The sequence below is a fragment of the Lissotriton vulgaris genome, chromosome 8 (genome assembly GCF_964263255.1).
Source record: "Lissotriton vulgaris chromosome 8, aLisVul1.2, whole genome shotgun sequence".
In the NCBI taxonomy this organism is placed as follows: Eukaryota; Metazoa; Chordata; class Amphibia; order Caudata; family Salamandridae; genus Lissotriton; species Lissotriton vulgaris.
The window spans coordinates 1,278,824,152-1,278,846,123 of NC_141696.1; the positions used below are offsets into that span (position 1 = coordinate 1,278,824,152).

Below are 21,972 nucleotides of genomic sequence, written 5' to 3' on the forward strand. Positions count from 1 at the left end.
GCCGAGGGCATTCCCCCCGCAGGCAACCCCTCGCCTCCTTCTCCAGGGGCTTGCGAAGCCTGCCCGCGACAAACTTCGCCACCGTCTCCCCCCGGGCCCAGGCCGCGGATCGGGGGTGGACGATCTCGTCCGGGTCCAGCATGCCCGACTCGTCTCGGGGCAGCTCCTTTGCTGAAGGCGTCGGAAGCCAAGAACGGGTCGACTCCCCGTCGTCATCCGTGTCCGGAGAGTCGTAGATCGGGGAGGCGGGTGCCGTAGACACGTCGCCCGAAGTGCCAGGGTCCACCAAGGGTGCAGGGGGCACCGCCGTCGCCTTGGCCAGGAAGGCGTCCCGAAGCCGCTCGAAAGCGCCCTTGTCCACGCCTTGGGCCTCCGATGAAGGTCCCTCCCCACGGGGTCTCTTCGGAGCGGGTGGCAACCCGCCGGACGTCCCCGGGAGTTCGGGGGACGGAGGCACCTGCGCCGCTGCCAGCTTCGCGCATTCCTCCACGATGCGAGCGGAAAGGCGGTCCTCCATGGGCCCAACCACCTCCGTCACACAACGATAGATTGAATTGTCCACCGCTTGATAGAACTCATCGTCCTGCAGATAGGGGCAAGCCTCCTCATCGTACTCCCCTTCCATCTCGGAACCAAGGGCAAATGCGGGGCACCCAAGAGGGCGGCAACCGAGAAAGTTCTCGAATGTGGGCAGGCCCAGCGGCTGCGATCACGTTTTGGGCCAGCTGACGTGGCAGGTGGGCAGCACCAACCCCCAAGCGCGCAGACCCTCCTCGCCGGGACCGGGTCTACGTACCCCTCAAGCGCGCTAGGCCACACACGGGTAAAGAGGTGCACAGATCTCGCCCGAAGGCGCTTCACGCGGTCAGAACCGCTATACCGACCCCAGAGGGCGTCAAAATTGACAAAGTACAGACCCGGATCACCAGGTGTCAGAGGGGTACGCGAGGGACGGCCCCTGCGCAAGCAGACCCCACGGCGCGGCTCCTCGCACCGCGGAGGCGCGCCGGAGGGTCGGCGAGACGACAGGCCGCCCCCGTGCGGTCTATGTACACACCGCACACAAGTGGGAATAAAGTCGCGTAGGAACGAAGAACGTTCCCGCAACCGGGGACTCTGAAAGGGAATAAACCATGCAAGGAGTCCCCAAAAGATCGTACACAAGACAATCACGATAAAAAGAAGACAAATAGAAAAGCACTTATCTGGCTGCGGGAGCAGCGAAGAAAGAGGAGGAAGATGAGGAGAGGTCCGGTTATATAGTGATGATGGACAGAGTAATAGGACTATGGACTATGGTTACGCAAAGAGACTCTTGGGAGTTGTTGTTGATTTTTTGTTGAACATTACGTCAATGCTTTATGTTTAAAGCATTTTTTGTTCTTATTATATCTTTTCCTAAGCTGCTGTGGAGTCTTTATGTTAATAAAGCGAAGGAAGATATAGCATAATCTGAAGCCTCCGGTCCTGACATAGAATAACCCATGCGCAGCAAACGTGGACCTGTAACATACACACAGTGTAGGATCTTCAATTGCACCAGTCGGAGACGCGCCGGGATCGCTACTTCCTTAGGAGAGGATATCGCAGCCTGCCAATCTTCATCGTCCAGCTCCAGCCCATCACCAGTCCAGGCCTCACGAAGCCGCACAAGAAGATCTGAGCGATTATTAATCAGCTTTTTGTAAATAAGGGAGATGATGCTGTCCGGGACATGCCCGTCAAGCACCCGGTCTTCCAAGGGAGAGGACTCTGGGACATCAGTACCAACAGGGAAAACGGATACAAGTGTGTGACGAACCTGCAAGTAGCGGAAGTGCTCCCTATCGCCCAGTCTATATTCTTGTTGGAGTTCCGCAAAGGATTTGATCCTGTCCTTGATCCAGAGGTCTCCTACCTTGCTAATCCCTATGAGATCCCACTTGTCAAACCCCTTCGTTCTCCAAAGACAGCCCAGTCTCTCAGCCGCATAAAGCGGAGTGGCTCTGGTCAGCCAATCTGTCCACCCCGTAGCAGCAGTCGCCGCGCCCCACACTCGTACCGCAACCCTGGTAGGCCCGGTTAAATACTTTCCCGCCGACCTGGAGTACAGCGCCCTGTTATAGTCTCCTCTCGGGAGCTGCCATCTATCCATCTCAAATGCCGGGTTAGGGACCGGGCCGTACATTCCATGGTTGATGGCACTCAGTTGCGACGCCCAGTAATACCTTTTTATGTTGGGCAACGCAATACCACCGTCGTACCAGGGTAGGGTGAGTTTCGCCAACGCAATGCGAGGTCGCCCGCCCCATACCAGCTTCCTCTGGAGGCCCTCGATTTCCCGGAAGTAGCTTGCAGGCACCAGGTCAAGTGTGTTCTGAAGGGCATACAAAAAGCGAGGAAGGGACATCATTTTAAACAAGGCCGCTCTCCCAACCGGGGACAACGGCAATCCGCACCATGCTGTAACTTCGGATCGAAGCCGGTGGAGTGGCGGGAGCAGATTCTTCTCATATCGTATGGCTGAGTCCAGGGAGATATAAATCCCTAAGTATTTAAAGCCGTCACGCGATACTGGTATCGGACAGAAACGGGGCAACAATGGCATCTCCGCAGTGAGTGGGTAGATACAGGATTTAGACCAATTGATGGCCAAACCCGAGTTTCTTCCAAAGGAGCGCAATACGTCAAACAGCACTCCCAGGGATTTACAAGGGGAAGTGAGATATAACAGGATATCATCCGCGTATAGGGATATACGGTCCTCAAAATCAGAGGACCACCTAATGCCCTTTAGCGACGGTTCCCACCTAAGCCACGCTGCCAGAGGCTCAAGAGCAAGCCCAAAAAGGAGCGGTGATAGTGGACATCCCTGTCGTGTGCCTCTGCCAAGGACGAAAGGCTCCGAAGCCCTACAATTTACAACCACTTGGGCCATTGGCTGCTCGTAAAGGAGTTTAACCCAGCCGATAAAATGAGGTCCGAAGCCGAATTTAGCAAGTGCCGCCCACAAATATGGCCATTCAATCATGTCGAAGGCCATCGAGGCGTCCAACGAAACCAAGATGGCCGACTCGCAAAGCGACCCCGCCCTTGCAAGCACACCATGGAGGCGGCGTAAATTGAGAGCCGTATTCCGGTGAGGAATAAACCCGGACTGATCTGGGTGTATCAGATCACCAATAACCGTGATCAAAGGATTCGACAGGAGTTTCGCCAAAATCTTGGGTTCAACGTTCAGGAGTGAAATCGGCCGGTATGAAGAACATTGATCACGAGGCATCCCATCTTTATGAATAGTTACAATAGAAGCCAATCTCTGATCTCGGGGGAAAAAGCCCAAGATCACGCGATTCCAGAAACATTTGGCGAAGGTGTGGCGCTATTTTATCCGGACACAATTTATACAGCTCTATCGGGAGACCATTTGGACCAGAGGCCTTCCCTGAACGAAAGGAGCGAATAGCGAGCGCTATTTCATCAGTAGAAAAATCCACCTCCATAAGCTCTCTATCAGACTCCGAGAGGCTAGGCAACGCGATATCCAGTAGCAAGTGTGAATCCTCCTCTGGCCTGTCGGAAACCGGCGAGTAAACCTTCTGAAAGTGCTGAGCAAACACTGCAACTATACCATCCGGGTCCACGACCCGTTCACCGTCCTCACTCACCACAACAGGCACCACACGATTCAGCCTTTCTTTCTTATCCAACCATGCAATCAACTTCCCAGCCTTATCTCCGACATCGTACAAATGCCCCTGTTGCTCACGACCCATCATCCTCGCCGCATACGTCACCAGCGCCTTGTAATCGGCTTGTTTAAGGGCCAAAACATGCAAACCCTCTGGTGTGACCTCAGACCCCAACTCCTCTTCCAACGACGTAATTTCAGTCTCCAGTCTCACCACTTCCTCATTCTTGCACTTTCTCGCGCTAGCAATCAGAGAAAGGGCTTGGCCCCGGACAACAGTCTTAAAGGCCTCCCACAACAGTCTTAAAGGCCTCCCACAGGGAAACCGAAGAGGACACCGACCCAGCATTCTCCACAAAGTAATGGTCTACACACTTAACTACCTCAGCCCTTGTTTTCGGATGACGTAGGTGCCAGGGGTTAATTGGGGCAACCCGGCCCCCGGCTTCTAATTGTACATCTATCGTAAGCCAGAGAGGCGAGTGATCCGAGATCCCCCGAGCAAGATGGCGAATTTCCCTCACAGAGACCATCTGCGCCGCTGGCAATAGGATATAATCGAGCCTAGAGAGACTTCCGTGTGCACCCGAATAGAAAGTATATTGTGCCCGCCCATGATGTAAGTGCCTCCAGCAATCTACTAAACCCAATGCATTCAGGAAATCGCTCATCCATAACTGCGACCTCGAAAGAGTCCGGGGAGGGTGGGGGGGGGGGGGGGGTGACGATCTTCGCTACCACAAACAACCGAGTTAAAATCCCCACCAACTACCATCATACCCAGTGGGAAATTCAGCGCCACCCTACCCAGATCAGCAAATGTGACAGACTGTAAACCCGGTGAGACATATACAGAGAGAATAGAGATCGTCTTCCCCTCCCAGCGACCTGTAATGGCCGCGTACCGGCCTCTTTCATCTAACACAGTGTCGTCTATCTCCAAGGGGAGGGAACTCCTAACCAAGACACCCGCCCCCCTTGATCCAGTAGTGAATCCTGAATGCGCCACCAAGCGGTATCCTTCTGTTCATTGCCTGGCAAGCATTTCCTATAAGATGTGTCTCCTGCAGTAATACTACATCAGGTGAAAGACGTTTCAGATACTGTAAAACAATCCCCCGCTTTATCCTGTCACCCAGACCGTTAACATTCCAACTCAGCACCCGTAGCCCCCTACCCCCCATTTCCAGAGCATGAGCTATGCCCCCCCCCCCAAAGAAACAGACACAGTGATCGAAGTATGCAGCAAAACAGACCCTCGGGATAAACAAATAGACAAGAAGCCCCCCCGCCCCCCACCCCCCAGGAAACCCGCAAAACACACCCCCCACCCTGCACCCCTGCGTTAGACCCGAAAGCCACCCCAACTTGCAATGTGCCTGTCGCCCCATTGAACTAATCTACGGAAAGAGAGAGAAAGACCCCTTAGAGGAGGAAGAATCCCGAGCCCTCCCGCCCCTAGCAATCAACAGGTCATACACAAAATAATAATCAAACCCCCGCTGAAAGTCTAGATAAATGGCCGCCGGTGAGGGCTCACTCCACCCGTTCCTCCAGGCCACCTTCGGCTCCCGTCGACCGATCTTGTCCATCACGGTGTGTCGGCAAAGTGTCGAGCCAGTCACTTGCAACCTCCGGGCGGTCAAAGAAGAGCACACGCTCCTCGTACTGGATCCTCAAGCGAGCCGGGAAGAGCATGGCATATTTTAGTCCCATGTCCCTGAGGCGCCTTTTAACACCAGTGAAGCTCATACGCTGTTTTTGCACCGCCTGCGTGAAATCTGGGTAGAAGTTAATCGATGCATTATCAAATTTCGTAGGTCCGTTGGTACTCAATGCTTGCAGGATAGCGTCCCTATCTCGAAAGTTGAAAATCCTGGCAATAATTGGCCTCGGCGCAGCGCCCAGTTTAGGCCTACCACCCGGGACTCTGTGAGCACGCTCCACAGTGAAAAAGTTGCTAAGTCCCTTAGGCGCAAGATGATTCAGCACTAGATCCTCCACCAAAAGGTCCATGGAGAGCTCCGAGGAACTTTCCGGAACACCAATGATATGAACGTTGTTACGCCTGGCACGGCTTTCAAAATCGTCCAGCCGACGGGCAAACAAGTCATTTGATGATCGGAGAGTACGAACCTCCGCCTGTAGATCCAATACATCCGTCGTGGGGCTTGCGGTCTTAATGTCCAGCGACTTGACCCGCTCGTTGGTTTTCGCAAGGTCCGTTCTAATAAGGTTAACTTCAATCGCAACCGTGTCTATTTTTGAAACCAAGGTCTCATACTGCTGGCTCGTTGAAGTCTTAACGCCGGCAATGGCACCCATGACATCCCGCAGTGTCAAGTCTTCCATTCCAGGAGAGCCATCTCCAGTCTCATCCGAAACTTTGCCCACTCCACCAGGGGACCCCTTCGGGCGGCGAAGCGGTCGATAGTTTTAGACTGGGCTACACCTCCTCGGAATGTCCCCCTGGTGGCTCTCTTCTCACTATCCGACCTGCCCGCCATACCAGTTAGCGAGCCCAGCCGGGCCGTTCGAGATCTGGTGAGAATGGCTCCCCAAGACACCAACCAACAAAGGTAGGGATGAGGGCAAGAGAAGAGAGACGTAGGGCCAGCAGCAGAGCGAGGTCAACAGTCGCAGCAGACGGTGAATCCCAGTGGATGATGAGCCAAAAGCGAAACCGAAAGTACCACAGGGGCAACAGATGGATCTCAAAGGCCGCTGCTGTTCAATTGCCACCTGGGTACTTCAGAGACTCAAGGCCGCGGAGGTCCGTTGGTGTAGGCCACAAAGTTCAAAGGCGCAGAGAGTCCGGTTCCCAGCGGCCAAATCAATTTCTGAAAAACGATAATATGTCAGCAGGGCATCAGCTAATATGACCCGTCGTCCAAATCAGGATATTTAGCAGGATAGATGCGGGAGGCGGAAAGGGTCTCGGGAGCCCTGTGCTCACGCGTCCATCTTGGATCCGCGCGTAGCTCCTCCTCCGGGAGGTTTAATTTTTAATGTAGCTCCAAAACTCAGCGTGGCTACGTTTGCCCAGAAGGGGAGTATACATGTAGCCATTCTTTCTCCATTTTTGCTTGGTTAATGGAACAAACCATCTGTTTGTGCGTTTTTATTCGTTCCTTCATTGTTTGGAATAAGTCAGTTTTAAGTGGTTTGTTGTGTGTCTGTGTAAGAAATTTCTGCATCCTGGAAATCTTCTGCTTACTTACAGTAACTGGACATTTTTGATGACTGAGATTTGCTTTGAGCCTGGGAGTAGAAGTTTTTGGACCTATTATGATCTGGTTGTCGTTAATAATAGTGTCTCAATGTGCAAATAGGCTTTGTCCATTTTGCGTCTGAAGAGTGGTGCCACAAGTAAATTTCCAAGGTTCGAATTTTTCCAGGGAGACTTGGCCCCATTTTAATCAGCAAATTAGTTTTTTTGTTTCATCCGTTTGAAGACCCAATCGTCTTCAAGCAGTCATATTTTATAGATTTTAATTGTAGCTAAGAGCAGACTGTGAGATGGTTGCTCGAGTGGAGTAACTGAATTTTAAACCGCACTGCTGCTCCATAATAATGGGTGACATGAACATATTTTCTAGTGTACTTGCTCCACTGAAGGGGTTTGGGAAATTGAGGTTTTGTAGTACTTTGTTCCAGTGTGTGTTGAATGGATTTAAGAGTGTATCTATTGAGCAAGCTACGTCGTTTTTCAAGTGGCGTTCTTGCAGGAGTGTGTTTAGGAAATGGGGCCCCCAAGGGATGGAAGTTAAAATTGCCACAGAATTGCCGTAGCCTGGGGCGGAGCTGCTCGCAGCTCTCGCCAGCAGGCCGGGCAGGGCCCCTGTGCAGCAGCCGGGGCCGGGCAGCCTTGCCAGAGGGTGGTCGCGGCCGGGCGGCGCCTCTGCTGCAGAGCGGTCGGGCCCGGGTTGTCGGCACCCGAGCGGGGACCAGAAGCCAGGACCCCCCGCAGCAGCACAGGAGCCCCTCCGGCCACCAAAGACTACCCTGCCAGTGGCGGCAGAGTGCGCGCCAGATCGTTTGAGATCGCCAAAATCGCCTCAACCAGGAAACAATATGTTTGTAACCCAGAATTCACAATCGAGTCCTCTACCTCAGGATATATTTTTAGCACAGAATTCTGGCAACTCCGCATTGTCTAAATCTCAAATTATAAATTCTACTGCAGTAGCTTCTCAATTGTCTGTGAACGCGCCTGAGTTCTATCCCCTAGGATATGGCAGTGCCTTTACAGACTATGGCGATGGATATGATAATGTTCCAGCACTCCTTTATTCTAACCTTGAAGAATATGTTCAAGACTTTCTAAATCATCTAATTGAACAACCAGGCACTTTTGAAATGGAAATCACCCATTTTACACAACTCCTTAATAGCTGGGTCATTACAGAAAATACTTTACAGGAACTTGTTGAACTTCTCTACCAGAAGGCAACATCTCTTCCAAATTTCTCCTACATGGGAGCCCGTTTGTGCAACTATTTGTCTCATCATCTAACCATCAATCCATCCACTGGAAACTTCAGACAGTTATTGCTAAAGAGATGCCAAACAGAATATGAAAAAAGAGATGAGGCTGCAAAAGGAGATGATGCAACTCAAAAGAGATTTCATGCATTCATTCTGTTCTTGGGGGAGCTCTATTTGAACCTTGAGGTTAAGGGAGCAAAAGGGCAGATTGCACGAGCCGAAGTCCTTCAGGGTGCTTTGTGGGAATTACTGACTGCCTGTTGGAACTGGCCCTTCTTGCAGGCTCATCCCCAAACTTTTTGCTTCTTCCTCCCTTATTTTTCCTGACCCGTGGCTGTTGGCAATAGTACTCTGCGCACTTTACCACTGCTGATCAGTGCTAAAGTGCATATGCTCCCTGTATAAATTGTTATTGTGATTGGATATACATGATTGGCATATTGGTATCACCAAGAAGTCCCTAGTAAAGTGCACTGGGTGTGCCAGGGCTGATGATGACGAATGCTACTAGTGGGCCTGCAGCACTGATTGTGCCACCCACATGAGTAGCCCCAAAATGGTGTCTCAGGCCTGCCACCACAGTGCCTGTGTGCAGCCTGTGAACTGCCATGTCCTCCTGGTCAGTGTCCCCACTGACCAGGCCTAACCCTTCCCTTTTTGTGCACACTGGCCACCCCTATGGAAGGCCCAAGGTACCCCCCTGGGCAGAGTGCAGTGTATGTGAAAGGTAGAGCATGTACTGGTGCAGGTGACATGCTCTGGTAGTGAATTACAGCCATTTTCGTTTTTCACTATTGTAAGGCTATCTTGCTCCATAGGCTAACATGGGGGACTACAGTGGCTACCAGCATTTCTTCTCATAGGAACAAGATAGGACATAAGAGTCTAGTATCCCTGAACTCAGAATTTAACAACACATCTTTTAGGAAAGGTTGTTTTTAAATCCTGTGTTTGCGAACAGCACTTTTAGAAGGTTGCTGTTCTCTTGTCTGACCCTTCTGTGTGTCTTGGCCTGTTTGTGTATTGACTGTCTGGTTTGAGAGTGACAGGGGCTGGGGATTCCCCAGGAGGCTCGCTGAGTCAGCCCTAGGCTGAATGACTGCATTTGCAACTTGAGTGGGGGGAGGAGATAGCACCTGGGCCTGAATAGGGCTGTGCCTGCCTTCCACAAGGCTGGCTCCACCTCCTGCTGGGCGGCCGACGACCCTGTCCCTCACTCTGAAAGGAAAGGAGAAGCTAGGAAAACAAAGTGCTCAAGTTCAGACCGGGCTCAGGGCCCACTTGCACAAAGAGAACAAAGACTTTTAGGGGTATAAGTACAGGACCCCTGACAACAGAAAATTAGATCATCCTGGAATCAAGAAGGAACCTCTGCCAAGGAGAAAGCTGAAACTGAAGAAGGAAGATTGTCCAGCTGTTGCTCTGCTGACTTGCCCTCCTGTTGCTTTGCTGCCAAGAAGAGGGGAAGGACTTTGCTGTGCTGTGTCCCCTTGCTTGAAGGAATCTCCAAGGGCCTGAGAAGAGCTGGCTTCCTGTTCTGAAGTCCCAGGAACAAAATGACTTCACCCTCAGCTTCCCCTTAGCTCTACTAAGAGAGTTCTGTCCTTCCAGGAGTGCGTGGCACATGTGTGGTGCCTCTGGAAGTTGTACCTGTGCTGGGAAGCGGGAAACTAAGATTTGAGAGACTTTGCTAAAGAAAAGTTATTGCATCGCTCGCTGCGGAGCGCATCCCCGACAGTGCGAGAAGATTCCCGCCGCTACGAAGGTCGAGATCGTCGCAGCGCCTGTTGCCTCTGTCAGAGCCGTCGCATCCTTCATTTGCGGGACGCATCCGATCGGAGCGGGAAGTCTAACATCTCTGCGATTGTCGTCGCAGAGCCTGTCGTCGCTGGGTGAGATTGCCGCACCGCCTGCTTGCGGACCGAATCACGTCGCTGTGAGAGTCCTCGCCGAAGCCATCGCATCGAGGAGCTGCGAGAGAGAAGTTCATCGCTGGCCCGCGCATCATCGCCCCGGAGATCGTCGCATCTCCAAAGATCGTCGCATCGTACCTTTGCGAGAACAAACTTCCTACGGAACCTACGCACCGGAATTTTAGGAATGAACCAACGTTTTATACATCTGATGGAGTCCCATTTACTGCAGCATACCCAGACTATCAAGAGAAGTATCAGGAGCTACTTGATAGAGAAGATTTAATTACGGAATTTGAACAAAATGGAACAGATTTATCAGCTGGTGGAGATCTTTATTTTGACTATGATGAGATGGACCCAGAAATTGAAGAAGCATTTTAAAAATTCTGCTTAGAATCCGAGCGGAAGAGGAAACAGTGAACACTGAATGTAGGCCTGGTGTTTAGCAGAATGTAACCCAAGGACACCTATCACAGTTTAACAAAATTAGTGATGTTCAGTTGATTCAATACTGAATGTTCAAAACATAGCATATCTCTTTGCCGAGCTTGCCAAAAATGTATACTTATGGTCTTGTAAGTTTTTAAAATTAGTATGTATATAATATAGTTTATTTTATGTACAGTTACCTGAACAGGATGTTTTCATGGCAATAAAACTCATGGTTAGGGTGATCACAGAGAACGTCTTCTATTGAGTCGCATAACTGTATAATCTTTTTGGCCCGTATTGAACCAAAGCTGTTAAAATAAAGGTTTATCAACAGAATTCTCATCTTATGACTCATGATTTTTGCACCCTGAATTAAGATGACTTGTGTCATGCCATTTTCAGTTGGATTTTTTAAAAACTTTTAGCTCTAAACCGCTGTTGATAGGCTACCAGAGGGCCTTCCGAATATATTATTTTTATTTGCAGGGTGATGGATTTCATAAAAGCCTGGTATGGTTATTGGACTTAATGAACAGGTTTTTTGAAAACAAAGTACGTCATAGGCTACAATCCGGGATCTTGCAGGGGGCAGGTTGAGTACTCTAGACAGTCCGGCTACTTTCCATTGTGAGAAGTTGGCCTGGCATATGATGTCCACTATTCTAGTGGGCACCTTGCACTAGTCCAAACTACCCTTATTGATGGCAGCTTTAGACAACCTTTATATAAAGCTATCCTAGTGGTAGCTGTGGAGAGCAACCTTCAAGCTAATTCTTGAAGGAATGTAAAGCAGTTTGTTTTACCATTCTATAATCTCTTGAATGGTCAAATGAAAGTACACCACACAAGGTATATATCAAATATATATGTATTTATTCTAAACACAACTCCCTAGTCTCTTTATGAGGCAAGAGGCAAACGTATGATACAAGGACTTTAAATAGCACACAGTAAATAGCACAGTATACGTTATGCCCTAGAGGCCTCACAAACCATATACTAAAATAGTGGTATAAGAACCACATGAGGGATAGAAGCTAGGCCTAGGGCCTGTAGAACCGCTGGGGCAACCAGGAACCACCCACGGTAGGGACGCAGGAGGCCCACAGGGAACGCGTGCCGTGTCTAAACACAGCCGCAGTACACCTATTGGCTTCTATGGAGAAATTACAAGCCACAATTTTAAAGATTCAGGACACTTCGGGGTGAACTACGATGGAACTCTTTTAGACTTAGACACTTCGAGAGTCAAGACCCACGGGAGCACCGGAGTACTCTTGTTACCTCACCCAGGGAAGCCGGGTGCATAGGTGTCTTTTGGTTTCGGGTATCGTCGTCGATTCCAATGGAGAGCTGCGAAGAAGTGCTGCAGGCGACCAGAGGAAAATTGTCTGGGTGGAAGAACCTGAAAGCAGAGGGGACAGAGTCTGGGTCACTAGTCAGTGACCGGATGGCGACAGGAAGATGCCAGCCAATGTCGGGTGTTTCCTGGTAAAGTAGGTGAAGCTTGAATCCTAAGCCACGAGGACCAGGAGGCGTCGACGATGACCAGGTGCTGGATTCGAGCTGTCCCACGAAGGATGTCGAGTGCTGCAGCGTCAGAATCCGGATTGGACCCAACAAGCCTTGGCAACAGCAACCCATGCAACAAGATAAGATTGGCTTCGGTGCAAACCAGCAAGGTCAGAGGGACTCACCCTTTGGAGGGGAGTCCGGGCACGTCTGGAGCAACCAGGAAAACCCAAGTAACAATGGATTATCCTTCGTGGGGACCCACTAGCCAACGGACTAGAGATCGCGAAGGAGCCTCAAGCTGAGGTGAAGAAAGGGGACTCACGGGACATTCGTGGAGTGTTGGCCTCTCAGCTTCTGTGCAAAAGTTGCTTGGGGCAAGGGCAACAAATAGCCCAATGCACAGCTTCGGGAAACTTCGGAAAGTAGTTGCAGTTGCAAAATTGCAGGATGTCCAGGAGTTCTGGTACCACGTCTCTCGTGACGGCTGCGGATCTCAGCTTTGCTGGGATCTCGTGCCGGCCTCAGATGTCTGGAAGTCCGTGTCCTGTGTCGCAGATTCTTCGGGATCCAGCGGGAGCCTCGAAAATGCAGACCGGCAAGATGCTCTTAGGTGCCTGTTTGAACAGGGAGGTCACTCCTTGACCTCAAGGGAGATTTCTTCCATCTTCCAGTTGAAATGGAATGTCTAAGGTCCAAGATATATGTTGCAGAGTTTCGTCCAGGGTAATCTAAAGTCCTAGGGACTGGGGTCCTATACTTATACTAAGTTTAGGGGATGGACTGACTCAAAGGTCCCACCTATGGGAGGACCTGGGGAGGGGGTGGTTACACCCCTTCTCCTTTGTCCAGTTTCGCGACCAGAGCTGGGGCTGAGTGCCCCAGCAACCGGTTTGAACCGGGAAATGCATGGAGCACCTTGTGTGCCCCAGGCAGTGTCTGAAAAGCATTTACTGAATGCAACCCACCCTGCCCCAATACACTAAAGCCTGTCTGGGGAGGTGCTGGCGCCTCCCTGGACAGGAAACCTATTGTCCAGGCCTCCCCTGCCGGAGTTTCGTCCAGCAGCAGGAGGTCATACTCGTGTCTGTGGCAGCAGCATCCATTTTGTGATGCTGGGGCTCTGTTTAACTTTAACCGGTATACCAGTGTGTACATGTCTTCTCCCTCTAGAAGGGTGGAATGCTACCCCCACCACCAGAACTGGTGGGGGGTAGTATTCCAAAGTGTTTGACACCAAACATGAGATGTTTTGATAAAGCCAAACCAAAGTTAACATTAACTGCGAGGATTATAATGCACTTAAGAGTATATGGTATGGCTATATCATAGAACAGCTATAAGGAAGGATTTCCGAAAGCGGGGCGCAGCTCATGCCAGGGCACCCTCTCACACAAAACCAAGCACTCTGCCTTCAGCATTGTCAAGGCCTGCCATAGGAGTGACTTATAGGTTAATATGTGTCTGTATGTATAGGTAGATATAGGTACACTATATCTAAGTAAGGGGTGCTTACACCACCTTACCTAGGCTGCCAGTGCAGACCTGTGGTGCCATTTTGGAAGGCTTCCCAGGGGAGGCATAATACATGCTTCAGCCCCTGGTAGGTCTCTGGGGTACCTATGCCTTGGTACCTAAGGTACCATATACTAGGGGCTCACAAGGTAACTCAGTAACCAATCTGGTATGTACCTAATGTACATGGAACCAATTTAGAGAGAAAGCAGATAAACTGGGGCCCTGAATAGCAGGATCCCAGTCCAACTAAGTCGTAAACCAGCAAAATACCAGGCAAAAAATGGGGGTAACCATGCAGTAAGATTCCATCTTTCTACATCCATGAAAGTATATTTAGTTCTGTGTTGTGATTAACAAGTGGTTTACTGGGGCTAGGAGCGATATTGCCGGTTGCTGGAGAGGAAGGGGGCTATCTAATTCCAGTCTGGTTTGTTCTTTTCCTTCACATGACCCATGATTACTTTTCCAGTTGGAACCCCTTTATTTATAAACGTTCTTGATATGCTCACTGTACACTGTATGGGTGTGGTTTGTAAGGGCCCTATTCCCTTTAAGACACTGTAGGTACTTGTGTGCCTGATTTTGGGCTCTTTTTGAAGTTTTAAGGGGACGGATATTTGAGTCTCGTGAGTCTCGACAGCACTATACCTCAGTCTTAAAAAGTGTTGTTATTGCTCATGATTAGTTCCGCCAGTGTAGATGATTTCAGCGTGATTATTGTGGACTCCCTGCCCTTAAAACGTTCCGGAGGTGTTATAAATTCAATGCACAGAATGTCCTCTGAGGTTATGTTGCTCAAATTTGTAATAACTTTGAAAAGACGGAGTAATTGGAGCGCTTAACACTGTCATGGTTACCCTCTGAACTGTACAGCGGTGTTAATACTAATTTGGTAGTGCTTGAGTCACAGCTGATTCCTTTATATTGGAGATTGGTACATGTACTATTTGCTCTTTCAGATTTGTTTGTGATGGTGCTTAATGTCGGCGCCCGAACAAATTAGCTGACGCTATTCTGTTTATTCGAGGGCCGTTGGAGCTGCGCTCGTATACAGGTAGTACATCTTTTTGCACCCATGTGTTCTCTTCCAGGGGATCCTCATCAATAGTCATAAGCACTAGAATATACCCGCCCATGCGCGGGACCCCAGAAACACAATCATATATGTGCCCCACATATATGTATTTCCATATATATACATATATATAAAAATAAGCAATTTCAGCCTTATAATGCTGTACGAACTCCCCATTATATCCTAACATAAGCATAAGAAACAGGAGAAACCAAAAGCAAAACATGTTTTGAAACTGTTTTAATGCTCAGCAGTCAGTAGAAAACTCTCACATAGGACTGAAGCATATACAGCTCCCAGGCTGCATTGCAAAAACACAGTCTAAAAAGACTGAAAAGCTAACTCATAGCAACATAGAGATACACTGGCACCGTGCCTTTAAGGCAGTCATGACCCCCAGCTTCCCATCATGCCTCAGGGGTGACAATTAGGTCAGTTGTTCTTTCCGGCTCCTTCAGGAAGGATCCTGGTTACACAGCTTCACTTCTTTCTGATTTTAGTCAGATATAATCTTTGTTTTTCATAACTCTTTTGACTTACTTAAACGTCTTCCACTTTCTGAAGTAAGGCTCTTTTACCACTCAAAATACCCTCTCTTTTTGACTCTTGTCCTTCTTGTAGTAAAAAGAATGCCAAAACAGACTCTCATGAGGTGTCTGTATCCTTTGTTTGCCTGAAGACCATGACCCTAAGACCTGTCCTCATTGCCAAACCCTGTCCAAGAGAACTTTGAAGGACAGAGAAAGGATTCGCCTGTATGAGTTGGCAGAAAAATCTTGAAGAGGAAGGTCTCCGGTGAGGAAGGGTACCAAGAGGTCTAGATCACAATCAAGAAGCAAGACCTCTCACCCTTCTACTTCAGCGTTGGGCTCGGCGCTGAAAAATCAACAACCGGTAGGTCATTTGTCTAAGAAAAGACCATCAACAGCGGGCTCGCCGTCGAGAAGACATCGTCAATCAGGTACGTTGTCGAAGACTCATGACCCTCCGCCGTCGTCAACCCGGCGACGATCTGCTTTGAGGAACAGAAGCCATCGTCAACTCGGCGACGATCGGCGTCGAGGAGTATCAGGCCGCCGGCGACGATCGGCGTCAAGGAGTAGAAGCCCTCCACCGTCGTCAGCACGACGTTCGGCATCTAGAGCAGGTTCCCCTCCGTCGTCGCAAGTCCATCGGCGTCGAGGGGCGAGAGTCCTCCGCCGTGGTCAACCCGGCGACGTTCGGCGTCGAGGATGGGAACTCCTCCGCCGTCGTCTCGACTACGTTCGGCATCTAGGATAGACACCCCTCTGCCGACATCTCGAAGACCTTCGGCGTCGAGGATAGACACCCCTCCGCCGTCGTCTTGACGGCGTTCGGCGTCGAGGAAGAAGAGCCCTCCGCCGTCGTCACGATGCCGTTCCGCGCCGAAGAAGAGGAGCCCTCCTCCGACGTCTTCAAAGCTACGTTCGACGTCGAGGTGCAGAGACCCTTCATCTGGGTCGGAACGGCGGCAGTTGCCGTCGGGTCGACGTTCAACGTCAAGCAGAAGGGATGTCAGGCGTCGTCGGCACCGACGTCGAGGAGTAAGGAACCATCGAGACCGGTCACATCAGACCGGAGATCAACGTCTAGGAGACGGTCCGGTTCGACGTCGAGAGGCGCACGCCCGACGTCAAGGCCTACCTCAGTGAGATCTATGGAAGGATCAGTGGTTCTGGTGACGGAATCAGCTTCGCGCCATTCTTCCTCTCACTCCTCTTGACACCCTTCTACGAGATCAGCCTCTCCAGAAGCCAGCAGTTCTGCTCATCAGTCTCCATCACAGCAAAGGGAGACTTCCTCTGCTGTGCACTTGTCCCCGAGATGGCTTCTCCCCTTGCATCACTGGAAGGATACTGGGGCGACACAGTGGATGCAAGAATATGCCAGTCCCATCCATAGGTCACCTTTATAAAGATTGGTGCAGGAAGTGGACAGGTCGAGTTCCCCTAGACGTGGCGAACGACTTAGGCAGACCCTGAGAACTAAGGCATGACAGATCACATTCCCCCAGATGAGAGGAACGCACAGACAGGTCGCGGGGACGAAGACATAGTTCCCATCGCAGAAGTAGAAGGACACCGTCGTGGTCTTCTTCCACCCTATCGTCGAAGAGGGATTATTTCCCTACATTATCGGACAGCCCTAGCTCGAGGGTGTCTCTGATAGATGATATCAACACCTACCACGATGTGCTTCAGAGAGGGGCTCAGAAGCTAAACATCGAAATGTCTGCCCCTCAGGTGGCGACAACAATGATCTTTGAGACTCTGCATCAGAAGGCGGCGTCTCGTCCATTGCTCCACTTGGTTCCAGGGATTCTAGACCCTGTAATGGACACCTCCCTGACGCCAGCTACGATCAAGGCAGTACCGGCTCGAATCCAAAAGAAGTACAAGGCGGCTTCCTCAGACCCCGTCTTCTTGAAGACTGATCCGCCTGCAGACTCCGTGATCGTTGCGGTAGTGAGGAAGACTCATGCTGTCACTGCATCTTCATCGGTCCCCCGATAAGTAAAGCAGGTCCCAGGACTCTTGGGGACGTAAGGTTTGCAACTCGGCGGCTTCATCGCTATAGGTCTCCAGTGCGGCTGCTTTGTTAGGCCGCTATGACAGGGCCTTGTGGGACTTCTTGGACCGCTTCAAGGAGAAGCTTCCAAAAGAGGATCAGAAGGACTTTGATGAGATCATCACCGTGGCATCACTTGTTGCAAACCAAATGATCAGCACGGCAGCGGACGGCGCTACGTTATTGGCGCATTCGTATGCTCATGGAGTCTGCCCCAGAAGATCCTCATGGTTGAGGCGGACAGGACTCAAGCTGGACGCACAACAGAGGATACTAAATCTCCCATTTTCTGGCTACTCTCTGTTTGGCACTCATACAGATGAGGATATGGGCAGAATGAAAGCAGAGCTTGACACCCTCAAAGAAAAAGAATACAAACGTCGATACAGACCCAACCAGCGCAAGGGATACCAACAGAGGGTTCAAACCCCTCAATGGTCCCAAGGGAAAAACCAAGGCAAGTCGCAATATCAGGGACTTTAATTGAAAAGAGGTAGAGGTGGTCACCAGCAACAGTCCTCTACCACGGCTAGATCAGGAGGAAAACCATGAGCAGTGGCTTCCTCTGGCGCCGTTGCCCACTCCAGTGGGAGGAAGTGCTTCACATCATCTGGCAGAGTAATGCAGCATCACAAAAGATTGTTGGGTGCTCAATATACTGCGCAATGGTTACACACTACGTTTCTGTGTGCTTCCAAAGGACATTCCTCCAACAAGATCTCGTCCTCAACAACTAAAGTTGCTCCGACAGGAAGTGAAAACCCTTCTACAAAAGCAAGCCATAGAAGAGGTTCCTTCCTCTCAGCGGGGGAAGGGAGTCTAGTCCAGGTACTTTCTTGTGCCCAAAAAAGATCAGGGAAAAACCAAAGGGGATGATGGACGGAGCGTTGACAATACAAACACTCACCCCCAGTCAACTGATCTGGGTTTAATCCATCACCGTTCTTTAGCCCCCTCCGCCACCCCAGTTCAGACATGGCCATATGCAAATCAGTCTGACCCTGTGCCTCATGGGAACAGTCCAGCCCGAACTGCCAAGCCATGTCTTCCCTGGACCGGAATCAAGCTTCCCAGGACCGGTTTCTGGCATTCCAGCCGTCTTCAGCCGGGCTTGCTTGAATCCAGGGGCAAAGTGAGCAAGGGACTCACGTCTGAGCATACCCTGCCAACTTAGGGCGAACAAAGAAAAACCAAAGGGGATGATGGACGGAGCGTTGACAATACAAACGCTCACCCCCAGTCAACTGATCTGCGTTTAATCCATCACCGTTCTTTAGCTCACTCCGCCACCCCAGTTCAGACATGGCCATATGCAAGTCAGTTTGACCCTGTGCCTCATGGGAACAGTCCAGCCCGAACTGCCATTGATTGGTTCAGATGTCCATTACCACCCCCTTTTGTACCGCTTTTGGCCGCCATAAGTGTGGCAGGGTATGCTCAGACGTGAGTCCCTTGCTCACTTTGCCACTGGATTCAAGCAAGCCGGGCTGAAGACGGCTGGAATGCCAGAAACCGGTCCTCGGAAGCTTGTTTCCGGTCCAGGGAAGGCATGGCTTGGCAGTTCGGGCTGGACTGTTCCCATGAGGCTCAGGGTCAGACTGATTTGCATATAGCCATGTCTGAAGTGGGGTGGCAGAGTGGGCTAAAGAACGGTGATGGATTAAACCCAGATCTTTTTACTGGGTGTGAGTGTTTGATTGGTTCAGATGCTCCGTCCATTACCACCCCCTTTTGTACCGCTTTTGGCCGCCATAAGTGTGGCAGGGTATGCTCAGACGTGAGTCCCTTGCTCACTTTGCCACTGGATTCAAGCAAGCCGGGCTGAAGACGTCTGGAATGCCAGAAACCGGTCCTCGGAAGCTTGCTTCTGGTCCAGGGAAGGCATGGCTTGGCAGTTCGGGCTGGACTGTTCCCATGAGGCACAGGGTCAGACTGATTTGCATATAGCCATGTCTGAACTGGGGTGGCAGAGTGGGCTACAGAATGGTGATGGATTAAACCCAGATCTTTTGACTGGGTGTGAGTGTTTGATTGGTTCAGATGCTCCGTCCATTACCACCCCCTTTTGTACCGCTTTTGGCCGCCATAAGTGTGGCAGGGTATGCTCAGACGTGAGTCCCTTGCTCACTTTGCCACTGGATTCAAGCAAGCCGGGCTGAAGACGGCTGGAATTCCAGAAACCGGTCCTCGGAAGCTTGTTTCCGGTCCAGGAAAGGCATGGCTTGGCAGTTCGGGCTGGACTGTTCCCATGAGACTGATTTGCATATAGCCATGTCTGAACTGGGGTGGCAGAGTGGGCTAAAGAACGGTGATGGATTAAACCCAGATCTTTTGACTGGGTGTGAGTGTTTGATTGGTTCAGATGCTCCGTCCATTACGACCCCCTTTTGTACCGCAAAAAAGATCAGGAGCACAAGTTCAGACCTATCCTGGATCTTTGCCTACTGAACAGAGTCATCGTGAAGGAGAAGTTTTGCATGTTGGTCCTTCATCAAATATGTCCATATCTGCAAGTAGGAGTTTGGATGTGTTCGGAGGACCTCCAAGATGCCTACTTCCACATACCCATTGCTCCGCGTCATCGCAAGTATCTGAGGTTTGTGATCGGACACATACATTATCAGTACAAAGTCTTACCCTTCGGGCTCAAGTCTGCCCCACGAGTCTTTACCAAGGGCATGGCAGTGGTGGCAGACGCCCTTCACAGAAGAGGTCTGTTCGTCTACCCTTACTTGGACAATTGGCTTCTCAAAGGCCATCTCCTCGACAAGTAAAGAGCGACTTCCAAGTTTGTCTGCAGCATTTACACGATCTGAGCCTTCATGTCAACATGGAGAAGTCCGTGCAGCAGCCCACTCAGACTATCCATTATCTAGGATCGACTCTGGGTACAAACAAAGGAAGAGCGTTTTCTTCGGAGGAGAGACTTTCTTCAATGCAGCAGGAGTGCAGGATTCTGCTCCAGACAAAACATTCAACAAACAGTCCGACAAGTTGCATCTCTGCTGGGGTCAATGGCCTCCTGCATATTTCTCATCCCAAACGCCCGGCTGAGAATGCGACCGTTGCAGCAAGATCTAGAAGACTAATGGGATGATCGGATAGTGCTCTCCCAAGCAGCAAAATCATCCATCAAGTGGTGGACTCGGCCTCAGAATCTGTTGATTGGAGTCCCTTTTCACCAGCCAGTTCCAGTGCAATCGTTGGTAACGGATGCATCTCTGCAAGGATGGGGGGCACACATGGGGTGCCTTCAAATGCAGGCCCAGTGGACCACAAAGGAACAGTCCTACCACATAAACATGTGGAGCTACGAGCAATCCACCTTGCTCTGAAAGCCTTTCTAGCTTCGATCAAGTCCAGCTCGGTTCTGATCCAAACAGACAACACGACCACCATGTTTTATCTAAACAAGCAGGGTGGTAAACGCTCTCGCCCTCTCTCCTTGGAGGCTCAAGCGATCTGGCACTGGCTACTAGCTCGAAACCTCTCCATAGTAGCAGTGCACCTTCCAGGAGGGCAGAATGTCAAAGTAGAACCACTCAGTCTGCACTTCGAAGATCAGCCAGACTGGGTGCTACATGACGAGGTGTTGGCAGATCTTTTCCATCAATGGGGTCGTCCATCAATAGATTTGTTTGCAGACAAAAACCTAAAATGCCACGCCTTCGCATCCAGATTCCACCGTCCAGGGTCAAGGGGGAACGTACTTTTGATGGATTGGTCAGGGACATTTGTCTACGCCTTTCCTCCTCTGCCTGTGATCCCGAAGGTCATGTCCAAGCTCATCAGATCCAACTTGAAGATGATTCTGATAGCTCCAGACTGGCCGCGGCAGTGGTGGTACCCGGACCTTATTCAGTTGTCAGTGCTCCCACACAGGAGACTGCCTTACAGAGCGGACCTACTGACCAAGATGGACGGGAAGATTCTCCATCCCAGCCTTACCTCACTGAACTTGGCATGATGGCTCCTGAGGTCCTTCAATACGGACACTTGAAATTCCGCAGGATTGCATGTACATTTTGAAAGAGGCTAAGAGGCCTCATATTCGTTCAAGTGGAAGAGGTTCTTCATTTGGTGGGTTGAAAATCACTTTGGCCCTACGAAGGGGCAGGAGGATGTCTTCCTTCCTTCCCTTCTATATTTAGCTGAAGCTGGTTTGAAATATGCTTCAATCAGGGTTCATTTGTCAGCGATTACGGCGTACAGAAAATCACCCAGCCAACCTTCCGTTTTCCAAATGCAGGTGGTTAAGGACTTCTTACAGGGGTTGAAGAACGCACATCCCCCTGTTCGGAACCCTTCTCCTCCATGGGAGTTGACTCTGGTGTTGTCCAAATTAATGGGTCCTCCTTTTGAGCCTATTCACAGTGCCTCTTTACAGCATCTGACGTGGAAGGCCGCTTTCCTGGTAGTGATAACATCAGCACGCAGAGTAAGTGAAATCCAATCGCTGTGTGCAAAAGAGCCTTACACCGTTTTTCACCACAACAGGGTTGTATTAAGGGCTCACCCTTCTTTTCTGCCTAAAGTTGTATCTGATTTCATATTAATCAGTCAATCTCCCTGCCATCCTTTTTTCCAAACCCTGCGACTCCTGCGGAGAAGTCGCTACATTCCTTGGACTTCGACCTCAAAATAGTGCTTAAATTCTACCTAGAGGGTACCAAGGGCATAAGCAAATCGGATCAATTGTTTTTAAATTATGGTGCCATGAGAACAAGCTCCCCAGCCTCTAAAAGAGCCATTTCTAGATGGATAGTGTCCTG

General features: G+C 50.5%; 1 protein-coding gene and 1 pseudogene across 2 annotated transcripts in view; both read left to right on the top strand.

The window, feature by feature from the left end:
- The window catches only part of SKA3 (spindle and kinetochore associated complex subunit 3), a 627,619-nt gene that overhangs the window by 248,576 nt on the left and 357,071 nt on the right, over window positions 1-21,972 (top strand). The gene's annotated exons all lie outside the window — the stretch shown is intronic.
- On the top strand, window positions 7,690-8,485 carry LOC147698611 (polyadenylate-binding protein-interacting protein 1 pseudogene; annotated as a pseudogene).